The sequence below is a fragment of the Dipodomys merriami genome, unplaced genomic scaffold (assembly GCF_024711535.1).
Source record: "Dipodomys merriami isolate MVZ:Mamm:240054 unplaced genomic scaffold, mDipMer1.0.p SCAF_49, whole genome shotgun sequence".
Taxonomy (NCBI): Eukaryota; Metazoa; Chordata; class Mammalia; order Rodentia; family Heteromyidae; genus Dipodomys; species Dipodomys merriami.
In genome coordinates, this window is record NW_027206057.1 from 4,283,589 (window position 1) to 4,296,820 (window position 13,232).

Sequence of the window (13,232 nt, forward strand, 5' to 3'; positions counted from 1 at the left end):
TGTTTGGATTGTTTTCTCTCCCTCCCCCTTCTCTCTCAATGGAGAATGTCATTGGAATTTGATGGGGATCGCATTGAATTTGTATATCAATTTTGGCAGTATCATCATTTTCACAATATCGATTCTACCTATCCATGAACATGGATCCATTTCCTGGTGTCATCTTTGGTTTTTTTTCTTCAGATGTTCATAGTTTTTTTCTATAAAGATATTTCTCTATAAAGATATTCTCTACAAAGATATTTGGTTAAGTTAATTCTTAGGTTTTTTGGGTTTTTTGAGGCTATTACAAATGGGGTTGTTTTCATGATTTCCAATTCTGCTTATACATTGTTGGCATACAGAAAGGCTAGTGATATTTGTAGATTAACTTTGTATCATACTACTTTGCTGAAATGATTGATAAAGTCTAGGAGTTTGGGGGTATAGTTTTATGGGTCCTTTAGCTATGAGATCATGTCATCTGCAAATAGGGATAGTTTCAATTCTTTCCCTATGTAAATCCCCTTTATATCTTTTCTTGGGTTATTGCTCTGGCTAAGAATTCCAGAACTATATTGAAGAGTAGAGAGAGAGGGCATAATTGTATTATTCCTGATTTTAGGGAAAATGATTACAGTTTTTCCCCATTTAGTATGATGTTGGCTGTTGATCTGTCATGTATAACCTTTGTTGTTTTAAGGAATATTCCTTCTATTTCTAGCTTCTCCAAAGTTTTAATAGGAATGGATGTTGGGTTTTATTTATTTTATCTCAGTCTATTAAGATGATCATGTTGTTCTTGTCCTTGGCTCTGTTGACATGGTGAATTACATTTATTGATTTGTGTATATTAAACCAGACGTGCATCTGTGAGCTAAAGCCTACTTGATCATAATGTATGATTTTTTTACTTGTTTCTGGATTCTGTTGGCTAATATTTTATTGAAGAGCTTTGTATCTATGTTCATCAGAGAAATGGGTCTGTATTTCTGTTTTATTGGTGGATTCTTACCTGGTTTGGGGGTGAGTTGTAATATTGGCTTCATAAAATGAGTTTGGATTTTCTCCATCTGTTTCTATTTCACAGAAAAGCATGAGGAGTATTGGAAGTAGCTCATTTTTAAAAGTCTCATAGAATTCAGCAGTGAATCCATCCAGGCCTGGGCTTTTTCTTGTTGGAAAACTTGTGATTACTTCCCCTACCCTGATGCATGTTATTGGCTTGTTTGTCTGGTTTATATTTTCTTGATTCAGTTTATGAAGTTTCTATGCTTTCAAAAATTCATCTATTTCTGCTAAGTTTTCCTTCTTTTGTGAGTATAGGTATTGAAAGTAGTCCTTTATAATCTTTGAATTTCTTGGGTGTTTGTTATAATGTTTCATGTGGCATCTCTGATCTTATTGACTTGAGTCTCTTATTCACTAATCTCACAAGTAGTCTGTCAATTGTATTATTTTTCAAAAAAACACAGCTTTTTGTTTCATTGATTTTATGGGGTTTGTTGTTGTTGTTGTTGTTTTTAGTTTCTATTTGTTACTTTCTCCCTTATCTCCCTTTCTTTCCTATCTCTCTCTATCTAGTAGGTTTAGGTTTGATTTGTTCTTGTTTTGCTAGCAATTGTAATTGTATCATGAAGTTATTTTTTTTAATTTTATTTGTGAACACACTGTACAGAGGGGTTACAATTACATGGGCAGGATAATGCATACATTTCTTACCAAGCATTGCAGCCTCCACCTTTGTTTACCCTTCACATCCCTTCCCAGCCTCCCCCCTCCCCCCATCCCAATCCTTCTCCCCCCCCCCACCCCCGCACCGACCTTGTAAAGCTCATTTTTGACATGATAACTTGTACTTCTCATTGTTGCAAACGGTCCACCTGTATCCTTAAACGACTTGTTTTCCCCATCTCCTCCACAAGTTATACTGAAATCAAATATAGTGAAAGCAGGGGTTATACTGTGGGGGAGGGACATACAAAGCAACAAAGAAATAATGTTATAAATGCATTAGAAACACATGCATGAAAGAAAAACACATTAAAATACATATCTAAGGGTTCATTTTCCTAACATCACATTATCTGACCTTTTCCGCTTGACTCATACATATACTAGATATTGCAAATAAGGGAAACCATGGGACCTATGTTTCTTTGGGCCTGGCTTACTTCACTTAATATATTTTTTTCCAAGTTTTTCCATTTCCTAACAAATGGGGCAATGTCATTCTTTCTGATGGAGGCATAGAATTCCATTGTGTATATATACCACATTTTCTTGATCCATTCATCTACTGAGGGGCATCTGGGTTGGTTCCATATCTTAGCTATGGTAAATAATGCTGCAATAACCATAGTTGTGCTGGTAGATTTAGTGTGGTCTTGTTTGTAAACATTTGGGTAAATGCCCAAAAGTGGGATTGTTGGGTCATAGGGGAGCTCTATGTGAAGTCTTTTGAGGAACTTCCATACTGCTTTCCAAAGTGGTTGAACAAGTTTACATTCCCACCAACAATGAAATAAGGTTCCCCTCTGTCCACATCCCCTCCAGCATCTGTTGTTGTTAGAGTTCTTGATTTTTGCCATTCTAACTGGAGTGAGGTAGTATCTCAACATTGTTTTGATTTGCATTTCTTTTATGGTTAGGGATGTTGAGCATTTCTTCATGTGTCTATTGGCCATCCTTCTTTCTTCTTCAGAGGAGTTTCTCTTTAAGTCTTTTGCCCACTTATTTATTGGGCAGTTGTTTCTTTGAGGATTTGTTGTTGGGGGATTTAATTTTTTGAGTTCCAAGTATATTTTAGATATGAGACCTTTGTCGGTGGTATGGCTAGTGAAGATCTTCTCCCAATCCGTGGGCTTTCTATTGATCTTGATAGCTAAGTCCTTTGCCATGCAGAAGCTCTGCAACTTTATGCAATCCCATTTGTCCAACCTTTCTTTGATTTGTTGTGTTTCCGCATCTCTATTCAGAAAATTTCGGCCTGAGCCAAGGAGACCTAGGGTTTCTTCTATTCCATCCTGTAATGTTTTCAGAGTGTCTGCTTTGACTCCGAGGTCTTTGATCCATTTGGAGTTGATTCTGGTGCAGGGTGATATATAAGGATCTAGCTTTAGTTTTCTACAAGTAGCTAACCAATTTTGCCAGCACCATTTACTGAAGAGGCTGTCTTTCTTCCATTCTATTGCTTTAGCTCCCTTATCGAAGATTAGATGGCTATAGGTCTGTAGGTTCATTTCTGGGTTTTCCATTCTATTCCATTGGTCCTGAGGTCTGTTCTTATGCCAGTACCAAGCTATTTTGATTACTATGGCTTTATAGTAGAGTTTGAAATTTGGTATTGATATTCCTCCAGCAGTGTTCTTTCCGTTGAGGAGCGTTTTTGCTATTCGTGGTCTTTTATTGTTCCATAAGAATTTTTGGATTGCCTCTTCTATTTCCTTGAAGAATGAGGTTGGAATTTTGATAGGTATTGCATTGAATTTGTAGTTAGCCTTGGGAAGTATCGCCATTTTCACTATGTTAATCTTTCCAATCCAGGAGCGTGGGAGGTTTTGCCATTTTTTAAGTTCTATGTTGATTTCCTTTTTCAAGATTTTAAAGTTTTCATCATAGAGGTCCTTCACTTCTTTGGTTAAGTTAATTCCTAGGTATTTTATTTTTTGTGGTGCTATTACAAATGGAGTTGCTTTCCTAATTTCAGCCACACTTTTCTCATTGTTGGCATACAGAAAAGCCATTGATTTTGGGGTTTAATTTTATACCCTGCTACTTTGCCAAAGTTTTGAATCAGCTTGAGTAATTTGGGAGTGGAGTCTATGGGATTCTTTAAATACAAGATCATGTCGTCTGCTAAGAGGGAGAGTTTTATTTCTTCTAAGCAGAGGTAACAGGGGAAGATGGCGGAGTAGAAGCTGGAGTCTAAGTAAACTCTTGCATAGAAAGCATTTTTACAGTTCCAGTGAACAGTCCTAAGCCAGAGAGTTACACCAAGTGTGCCATCACAGGACAGAGAGTCAGGCCAGAGAGGGAAACCCAGGCAAGGAGACAGATCTGAGCGTTGCCAGCAGCTGCCGCGGTGGTGGCAGCTGTGGCGGCGGCGGGCGAGCACAGGAGCCATAGCTGAGCAACAGAGAGTCCGGGACGAAGGAGCCAGATGCAGCAGGTGAGCGGATTGTACTCAACACCAGCAAGAACCGACAAGGAGCAGACATCTTCATCATGAAGCTATGTACTCAAGTTGTTTCAATTTTCTTTATGTGTGTGGTTAAAGCTATAAACTTTGCCCTAAGCGCTTCTTTTGCTATATCCCAGAGACTCTGTTGTGATGTGTTTTCATTTCATTGAATTATAAGAACTTTCTGAATTTCTCCCATAATTTCTTCTGTGACATAGGTGGTATTCAGAAGTGTGTTATTCAGCCCCTATACATTTGAGTGATCTCTGCAATATGTTTTGTTGTTGAAAACTAGTTTGATTCCACTGTGGTCAGATAGGATGCAAGGTTCCACTTCCCAGGTGCTTGTGCTGTGGAAGCTTTCTGTGCCTGGATGCATCTGGTTTCTGCAGTCTCACAGATTGTATCTCTTTCCAGTAATTTCTTTCTCTCTCAGGGCTCAGGCTCCTGCCTAGGACACAGTCCAACCGACTGGCACGACTACTTCCACATGTCCTCTTCCCATTTTGTTTTTAATTTCCATGGTTTAGCACATACTGGAGATATTGGTCTTAGCGATTATTCTACAAGGACTTGGGAAAAACCAATAAATACTTGATTGAAATCTTAACTCTTCTTTAATTTGTTTTTGTCCAGTAAGTATTCAGAAGGGCAAGCCATTTAACACATTAAAACTATGTTGTTTAATTGACCACCAGCATACTGATTATAAGGTTGCATGCAAATTGAAAGATAATTTTGAAGGTGGAATGAGTATTTCATATTTCATAAGAATATTGACTTCACTGGCTATCAATATAATCTGATTTTAAAATGTTCTAGTCCCCTTTAGATCCTTCATTGCTCAAAATCTTCTAATTCAGAGTGTTAGTTACAATTTGGTTGTAGCTAATAAATCACTCCAGGTGTTTAAAACAGAAAGTTCAGTGCCCTAAGGAACTGTCAATGTCATGATGTTGGAAGGGATGGAAAAGCATCCTATGGTTTACATGCCAAAGAAATAAAACTATGACAACACTACAATGTTGTTCTATATGGGTTTCTTCTACCAGTAATGGAGAGCTGATAATAAGGAAAAAACTGCTAAGACTGAAGATGTATCTTTCTTTACTTTTGATCCACTGATTTGGAGGCTGTCATTTTGGTACTGTTTGGCTCTGAAAACATGTTAAATCTGACATATGTTTCCTTCCAAAGCTTATGTTATGCATGTTTTGGAAGGGAAAACAGATTCCTCAAAATTCAATGGAATCAACATGACAGTTTTATAAGAAAAATCAAGTCTTCCATGTCTATGTTTTCTAGTAGATATAGAAGTTGTAAAAGTATGGTCTTTTTGTGATTTCCTATTTTCTTCATCCATTGCAGATATTATAAAATCACATGTATAATCATAGCAATCATCTATATGGTTATGATTATAATTATAAAATATAATTGTTATTATATTATTGTTATGGCATAGAGAAAGTTGAGGTAAGAGAGGCTTGAATTGCCAAGAAGTAGTTTACAAGCTCTGTTTTCCAAACAGAAGCTAGTAAGTGGTAGTATTACAACACAACATTTGCTTGTGATGGCAGTCCTTGGTTGTAAAATAATCAGTAAGTTAGGAGACTGCCTGCAACTACTGCCATGTGCAGTGATAAAGTTAATGCAGTACTATGCAAAAACCACAACTGTAGAACAACCAACTTTTATTTAGTAATAACCATGATATTTAAAGTTAATACACCAAATAATTAACCATAACAAATTGATATAGCTTGAAAAGCAAATGGGATATAAACCAATGAAATGGTCATGACCGAATTTTACTCTCCTGAATAGTAAAATTACAGGCATGAATCACTGGTGACTGACTTATAAATATAGTTTTTGGATACACAATACACAACGTATATCATGCACTCAAAGTGTACAAGTCAATGATTTTTCGTACATTCAAAGATGTAGCCTACTATCACCAAAGTGGTAGAATTTTAGGACTTGTTACTTTAAAAGATAAAGATCTGGGTAAAGTGGATAAAGAACAAGAACTGAAGTAGCCTCTGTCTAAGAAATTTTCATTCTTATTAGAGAAAGGACGATGCTTAGATACCTAGAAACAACTCATTGCAGAACAAAGCCTGTGCAATTTTTTTTCATAGTCTCTATGTATATAGATATAATTTAGTACATACATTTTATTTATCTCAAAATATCATTTTCTCTCAGTTCTCTGAACTCTCCTGGTACATCCAACCTACTGGAAATTGATTTTCTAACTTGAAAGTTTATGTAACAGATAAATCCAGACTATGGAAAGGATTTGAACAGTGATTAATATAGCTGTTTGTTAATAAAATGATTTAGAATTACACATCCTCTCATTTATTAGAAAACTTTACACATTTTTAACTCATTCAAAGGAGAGGGGCATCTTGTTGGAAACAAGATGGCTTTGCTTTGCCCACAGATTGGGAGAAGATCTTCACTAGCTATACAACGGACAAGGGTCTCATATCTAAAATATACTTGGAACTCAAAAAATTTAATCCCCCAACAACAAATCTTCAAAGAAACAACTGTCCATTATATAAGTGGGCTAAAGACTTAAAGAGAAACTTCTCTGGAGAGGAGAGACGGATGGCCAATAGCCACATGAAGAAATGCTCAATCTCCCTAGCCATAAAAGAAATGCAAATCAAAACAACATTGAGATACCACTTCACCCCTGTTAGAATGGCTATAACCAAGAACTCTAATAACAACAGATGCTGGAGGGGATGTGACCAGAAAGGAACCTTACTGCATTGTTGGTGGGAGTGTAAACTTGTTCAACCACTTTGGAAAGCAGTAAGGAGGTACCTCAAAAGACTCCACATAGAGCTTCCCTATGACCCAGCAATCCCACTTTTGGGCATTTACCCAAATGTTTACAAACAAGACCACACTAAAGCTATCAACACGACTATGTTTATTGCAGCATTATTTACCTTAGCTAAGATATGGAACCAACCCAGATGCCCCTCAGTAGATGAATGGATCAAGAAAATGTGGTATATATTCACAATGGAATTCTATGTCTCCATCAGAAAGAATGACATTGCCTCATTTTAGGAAATGGAAAGACTTGGAAAATTTATATTAAGTGAAGTAAGCCAGGCCCAAAGAAACACAAGTCCCATGGTTTCCCTTATTTGCAATAACTAGTCTGAATCAAGCAGAAAAGGTCAGATAAGTTGATGTTAGGGAAATGAACCCTAAGATATGTATTCAAATGTTTTTTTTCTTTCATGCAATTTGTTTCTAACACATTTATAAGATTATTTCTTTGTTGCTTTGTATGCCCCTCTCCCACAGTATAACCCCTGCTTTCACTGTATTTGATGTCGGTATAATTTGTGGAGGGGAAGGGAAAAAACAAATCGTTTAAATAGGGATAGAGGTGGACCAATTGCAACAATGAGATGTACAAGTCGTTATGTTGAAAACGAACTTTACAACTTTGGTGGTGGGGGAGAAGAGGTTTGGGTGGGGGGGGGCGGGGGGGATGAGAAGGGATGGGAAGGGGAACAAAGGAGGAGGCAACAATGCTTGATAAGAAATGTACTCTTTATCTTGCCCATGTAACTGTGAACCCTCTGTATTGTATTTTCACAATAAAAAAAAAAAGATGGCTTTGCTTTTGTCTCTCAGTTTCATTGTGTTAGAAGACTTCACCTGCAAGCTGAGTAACCAAAGAATTTGATTGGGCAAGCTATTAACCTACTGTTCCTCACTACACAGCTCTGTCCTACTTTTTGACACCAGAATTAAACTGTTATTAATTTTCCCTTACCACCTGGAACAATAAGATTTTGTCAATAGAAAGCACTGACAAGATTGTGAAGCCAAAGCTGTGTGTGTTTTGGGTGTGCTTTATTCCAGGCCTGGAGTGGCTGCCACCATGTAGTCTCTGCATGGCCAAGTATGCTTAGGTTTCTGCAGGTGTTGCCAGTAGCCCATCAGAATACCTCTATCAACTAGCTCCAACATGTGTTATATTTGTGTTATATCCTCTTATCATTCTTATGGACTTAGTATGTCCCACATATACCCTTCAGGAAGTTTCTCTGCTGGCCATTGCTGTAGATCAGCACTAATACACATGTTAGGGGAAGTTTCTTTGCAACAGTATTCTGATTTTTTAAAATCTTTCTCCAAAAGTCAGCCACTCAGCCTAAGAACCAGTGTGCTAGACAACATGTTCAGTTTCTTCAAGTTTCCTTTTTATATTCCTAAACGTGAAAGTTCCTGTCTACATTTTTTGTCGTTATTTCTTAGCTCCTATATTTTATCCCCCTCAGGCAGATAAAAATACTTGAGCAATTACTAATGATACATAGCAAACTTTTCCTTTTGAATCAGTGGTATGGTATCCATCTTCTAACTGAATCTTCACTGTGATACTTATATTTAAGGAAGCTATACATTTACAAAGTCTGCCCAATGTGTCTACTTACCTCAAAATGAGTTGAATATGTTTGAGACTTAAGAAACATATTAAGCTCACAATAATAGTATAAAAGCAAAATAGTCTAGGGCATTAAACAATACTTCCATAATCAAGTACTGATAGAATAATCTATTTGTTCTTTAAAATAAATATGTATGATATGTACTTATAAAAGATTTGTGGCTGGTCCTTTCTTTCTCAACAAGAATTGGAAAGTTTGAGGAGGATTGATAGCTCTTCTTTAAAAGTTTCACTGGCTGGCTTTACTAGAAAAAAATTGTGCCAGGCACTGGCAGGTGGCTCATGCCTGTAATCCAAGCTACTCAGGATGCTGAGATCTGAGGATCATGGTTCAAAGCCAGCCCAGGAAAGAAAGTCCTTCAGCCTCTCATCGCCAATAACTACTAGAAAACCAGAAGTGGCTCAAGTGGTAGAGTGCTAGCCTTGAGCTGAAGAGCTGAGGGACAGAGCCCAGGCGCAGAGTTCAAGCCCCATGACAGAAAGAAAGAGAGAAGAAGGAAATAAAGAAATAAAGAAAGAAAGAAAGGAAGAAAGAAAGAAAGAATGAAAGAAAGAAAGAAAGAAAGAAAGAAAGAAAGAAAGAAAGAAAGAAAGAAAGAAAGAAAGAAGAAAGAAAGGAAGGAAGGAAGGAAGGAAGGAAGGAAGGAAGGAAGGAAGGAAGGAAGGAAGGAAGGAAGGAAGGGAAGAAGGAAGGAAGAAAATTTGTTAGAATATAGCTGCTGATTCAATCACATTTTTATAGATATAGCAAAGTGAGTTACAGCCTATTGGTTTAATTTTACTATCTCAACAGCACCTAGAAATTTACCCATTTTTATAGACTTTTCTACTTGTTTGAATATTTTCAGAACATTTCCTTTATGACTTCTGAGATATTTGTTTTGATGACTTCATTTACATCACTAATTTTATTACTTTGTGGCTTTTCCATCCTGTCTGCTAGGACCAGTCTGTTAAAATATTAAGTGGCTTTTTCAACAGATGCAGGCTCATAGCTTTGTGGGGCAGGTAATTCTCCCTACATTTCATGGTCTGTATTTTGTCACAAGATACTGGGAACTCTCAGCAGCCTGAATGAAGCTTTTCTACCCCAGAGGACTTCCCTCCATGAGATGGGTAGATTTTCTCTACCATCTCTGTAGGCCTGGTTTCCTTCCTTCAGAAGGCCAGGGTTTCACTGTACAAAATGGATGTGACTTCCTCTGTGATATGAATGGACAGAGAGACTTCCCTCTGAACAAGAGAGCTTTCCTTGGTATGATAGATCTAGACCATATGAGTGTCCTATTCTTCTGCCTGTTTTGTGCTGAGGAAAGCTGTTTTTCCCCCAAAATTCACAGAACATAACCCTCAGTTTAGAGTAGTGTGCAGCCTAGTTCCTGTACTCACATACTTTTGGAAAAAAATCAAAATACTCACCTGTTTTCTGTGTTAAGACTGAGTCTCAACTGATTGCTACCACCAAATTCCAGGCTGGATTTAAGCCTTTTAAAAGGGATGGGTTTCCTTCTGCAACTTGTAATGCAGCCCAGCCCTCAGGAGCCTCTACCTTATATGGTGCTTTATATTTCTTTATTGCTCTGATAGCTACTATTATTTTTGCTTTCCTGCTTCCTGCTACCTCCTTTATGAATTCTAATGCTCTCTCCCCCTTCCTGTCTTCACTCTATAGCTTTTACTTAGTTCTGATTTTTCTTATTCAGAGTCAAAAATAGTAGATGATTTTGATCTTCCCTTTTCCTCTACACTAACTGTGCTGATTTTCATCTTCACAAAAATTGAATCTATTGCAAGACTTTTTTTTATCTCAGAAGAAGATATAAATAGCAAACTCTAACAAAAGATGTATACAGAGAGAAAGGAACCAATATTTATGCATCACTCAGAGTTCCAGTTCAATAATGTCCAAAGTCCTGTACAGAAGCTTTACCTATTCATATCTGGATATGTTCTGGGGGAATATCTTTCTTTTGTCAATAAAAATGAAACTGAACAGAAAGGATTTGGCAACAGTGTTAAATGCTAAAGGTATTCAGTTATGAACAAATTTAGGAGATGCTTATAAGATTGACAATTAGGATATCAGACTTTATTTAATTAAAAATAATTGAATAATAGTATATTTCATTTAAAATATGAGTAAAAGGAAGGAAGACAGATACAGAAATAGAAACTATGGCTTTAGTCTCCTTTTCCATGAGCCTTAAGTGTGAAGATCAGTATAATGAGAAAGAGAAGATAATAAGATAATCTAGTGTAAAAGATGAGGGACAAATGCATACCTATTGAGAGGATGAGAAAAATTCAATATAAGCATGCCAATAATCATAAGAGTGATTGTGAAGAGGAAATAATAAACCAGTTATCTGAATACAAAGAATTTTAACTAATTGTAATAGCAAGTTAATTGGCAAAAGCAGTTATTTCTACCCCCCCCCTCCTCCTCCTCTTCCTCCTCCTCCTCCTCCTCCTCCTCCTCCAACTCCTCCTCCTTCTATTTTCTTTATTGTTTGTTGTGGGGCTTGAACTCTGGCCCTGGGCACTGGCCCTGAGCTCTTCAGCTCATGTCTAGCCCTCTACTACTTGAGCCACAGCACCACTTCCAATTTTCTAGTGGTAAATTGGAGATACGAGTTTCATGAACTTTCCTGCCCAAGCTGGCTTTGAACCACGATTCTCAGATCTCAGCCTCCTGAGTAGCTAGGATTACAGATGTGAGCCACCAACGCCCAGCGTTTTTCTTCTTTTGGACACAAATTTATGATGTAGAAAAGATCAAATGACATGCTTATACTCTTAGAAAAAAGCATAAAGTAATTTAATGCACAATGAATGTGTACTATAGAGTTTAGATTACATTATTTAAAAAGTGAAAATATATTAGAATTTTAAGGAAAAGTAAGATTGTCTGGAAAAACAAAAGAATTTTAAAAGGGAAATGGAGAACATTGATCTTTGATATGAACAAGACGAAACTGATTACAAAAACGTAGAGTAGACGATGAACAATGGAACACTTTGAATAAGCCATAAGTAAAGACAATGTCTCAAATTTTAATTTATGTTCTGACACATAATATCTAGAAAATGCCTAGACAAAGGAGAGGGGGAAGAAGAAAATCTGTTACCCTGAAAAGCAGCTCCTACCCATCTCTTCATTATCCATCATTTGACATTACCATTCTTTTTTTGCATGGTGTAATATTCCTGTATTATATTTAGAACTTTCAGAGCATCAACCTGGCAAATGAGATGACAAGGATTTCCCTAAACTCTGTTTTGTACTGTCTTGTTAAGAGATCAGTGTCAGGACAAAATTGAAATGTCCTTAACTGACTGTATAGTAGACATATAGAAAAAGAGGAGCTTTAGGAAAAAGACAGATGAGCACATGGTTGATCCATGAGAAATTCTGCATGGGTTCTTCCTTTAGTTTAAGTAATCCATTGCTAGGATGCACATGTTTAACATATATAAAAAATTTCAAGATTTGCTTACATATAGTTAGAGGTCAGAGACTAAAGAATTCAGGTTCTACTTGGTTATTTACTTAACTCATCACATGTTACATTTTAGAAATACAAAACTGAAATTAAATGGATGAGAATTAGAGAATTGCTGGAACTGCTATAAGATCCAAGGATGTAATCTCAACAGTAGACAAGAAAATAAATGTAAGAATATATTTAAGACATGTACAATGTTTAGAATTCCAATGTGTGTGCTCATCACAGAAAAAGGTGACTAGAGTGGTCATCTTTTAGCCCTGAAATTAAGAAAAAAAGAAATACTGAGGAACATTATACTTATGATGTAAAAATATAAATTCTGATGATTTTTGTAACACATTATACTTACTGAATAGGCAAAGTATTCACTGATATTGAGATGAAGGAGCCTATGTGCAGGATAAGAATACAGTAGATATTTTTGGATGAATTGTTGAAGTCGATTGGCCAAAATTTTGTTGAGAAGTTTTGCATCAGTGTTCATCAAAGAAATGGATCTATAGTTCTCTTTCTTTGATGAGTCCCTGCCTGGTTTGGGGATGAGGGTTATGATGGCTTGATAGAATGTGTTCAGTAATGAACTTTCTCTTTCAATTTCATTGAAGAGTTGGAGGAGTATTGGTGTGAGCTCTGCTTTGAATGCCTTGTAGAATTCCGCTGTAAAACCATCTGGTCCTGGGCTTTTCTTAGATGGGAGGTCTCTTATTGCTGTTTCTATTTCAATGCTTGATATGCTCATCTTGGTTTAGTTTCAGCATGTCAATATTTGTTAGGAAAAGGTCCATTTCTGCCAAGTTCTCAAACTTATTAGCATAAAGTTTTGAGAAGTATTCCCTTATAATGTTCTGAATCTTGGTTGTTTCTGTGGTGATGTTTCCATTCTCATCTCTGAACTTATTTATTTGGGTGTGTTCTCTTTTTTTCTGATAAGATTTGCTAAGGCTCTGTCAATTTTTTTAATTTTTTCGAAAAACCTACTCTTTGTTTTGTTGATTCTTTCTATGGTTTTTTTTATTCTAATTCGTTTAATTCTGATTTAATTTTGATTATTTCTTTCCGTCTA